This window comes from Hipposideros armiger, unplaced genomic scaffold (genome assembly GCF_001890085.2).
Source record: "Hipposideros armiger isolate ML-2016 unplaced genomic scaffold, ASM189008v1 scaffold_312, whole genome shotgun sequence".
Taxonomy (NCBI): Eukaryota; Metazoa; Chordata; class Mammalia; order Chiroptera; family Hipposideridae; genus Hipposideros; species Hipposideros armiger.
In genome coordinates this window covers 263,805-266,084 of record NW_017731662.1, presented here as the reverse complement: position 1 = coordinate 266,084, position 2,280 = coordinate 263,805, and positions in this window count along the sequence as shown.

Genomic DNA, 2,280 nt, shown 5'->3' with positions numbered 1-2,280 from the left:
TTGTATTTCTGAAACTGATGTTGAATAATACTGTATGTCAACTATAATTATATATACATATAACCTCGGGACATGGAGTAGAGTGCGGGAACGGATTCAATGGAATTGTAATAGATAAGCATGATATCGGGGGTGGGAGAGCAATAGATGGGGTTAGGGGGGTTGTTAGGTGAGGGTGAAAAGGGTAACTATTGCATTGTTCTGTACACCTGAAACTAACAATAAAAACAAAACAAAACAAAACAAAAAACCGGAACCAAAAAAAAAAAAAAAGAAAAGGAAGGTAACCAGTATCAAAATAGAAATATGCAGAACTTAAACAATTACCAAGGAAGACAAAAGGAATTTTTAAAAAGGTAATAATTCTAGCAAAAGGAATGTGAATTTGCTTTATAGTCTCAAGCTGAGGTTAGGGGATGTATCTGTTATATTACAGTAAGATTCAAACTCAAGCTCCCTCTAACCATCAATAGTGTGATATGTTATTCATCTTTTCTACTGGAAGTATAGTAAATATCAGCACTGGATATTTCCAGAGTAAAACTTATGTTTCCTTGAAAGAGTCTAAATAACAGGAAAAATGATTTAACATACCCATGTTTTCGATGAGAATACTTCATATCTCGTTTCAGTGTCAGATCCTAGAATGCTGCCTAGAAACCTGAAGTGATCTATGGACTGTAAAAGCTGACTAGAAGCTTGCTACATGGTGATGGGTGTTTGGTTCTTTCCACCACCCTCCAAGCTGTCCTTGGAATTGAGGGGAAAAGAGTTCTAGGCATGCAGACTACTGCTGTCCTCTCACCTTTTCTTTATTTCTGACATAATCTAGGTCTTTGAGGAAGGGATTGGGGGGGGGGGCTCTGATGTCCCTCTGAACGTCTCTCTTAGTACTTTTGGAATTAAACCCAGTTTCATGGTTTAGATTACTCATGTTTGGCTTGACTTGGATGGTAGTGTCATGGCTGAATATGTTCCTCCAAACCTCACCTTTTCTCCTTCTATGCTTCTGCCTTCCTACATTGGGTAGGGGATCAAATTGATTCCTTAAATCCTGCAAGAAGCGTTTTCAGTCATACAGATATAATCACTGGAGAACTCAGCATGACCTTTATAAACCATAATAAAGCCAGTATACAGAAAAATCTAAAACAAAAAATACTAGAGAAAATGGAAGTGACACAGCTCTGTACCCCAAACTCCTCATGGGGAACACCCTCCTTGTGGTCCCAGCAGGGCCTCTCTAGGGATGGTTAAATCCTTAAGTTAACTGAGGTTCCAGTTGACATGTAGTTATGGCAAGTTGATCTTCCCAGGATATCAGCTGCTGCACTATTATAGATTATTCTCATCTGGTTTTTGGCCAGTGCATCTCATGGTTCCTGCAGGGTTCCAATCTTGCAGGTCAACTTGACTATGAAGTTTCCCCACTTGAGGTATGGGGGTGGGGTGTTTATTTTATTTATCTTAGGCTGATGCAATCCTAAATTTGACAATATATTTTTTAGTGAACTGGCTGGTTAAAAACTCTAAGCTGCTGTCGCTTCTCTGACTGAGCTCTATGGACCCTAGGAAAAATGTTGAGCTCTGGAGTGAATTAAGCCTAATGGAGCATGAACTTAGGCCTCTATTTATCTGTTGTCAGGCACACTTCTATATTGGGTTTGACTTGAGGTGGTGCTTTAGATGTGGTTGAGTGATAAAGCAACTGCTCCTTTAGCACACCAGGATGTTGAATGTTTGATGTCAAATTTTGAATAAAGATCTAAGGCTTCTTTTTGTTTTCTCATCATTGTGCAATGAGGGACCAGGATATTGGTCAGCATCATATACTCGTCTACCTGGGCATCAGATCTTGTAGATATCACCCCCTTCCTCTTCTGGAGTCTCCCAGTCACAGTTACTCTTGCTAACCAATTGTTTTTGTTGTTGTTTAAAGATGTCACCAAGAATGAGAATTGTGGTGGGCCATTTAATCTGGAAAAATATAAACATCAATGCTGAGCATTGACATTTCACCACTGAGACAAACAGCACCCATCCAATTGACTAACGGTTACCTTTCTCCCACTTGAAGGTTAATACAAAAAGAGGTTGTCATGGAGTATTTTGCAAGACTTGAAAACTGACTTCCAGTGAATAGTTAATACCTACAATTTTTTTTACTATCCTAATGCTCTAAGTTGATACATCCTCAAACGACATGGATGCACTCTTTACTGAACCTTAATTTTGACTCTGCCTTCACCTAGAGTAAGAGCTACATCATAGATGCCAACT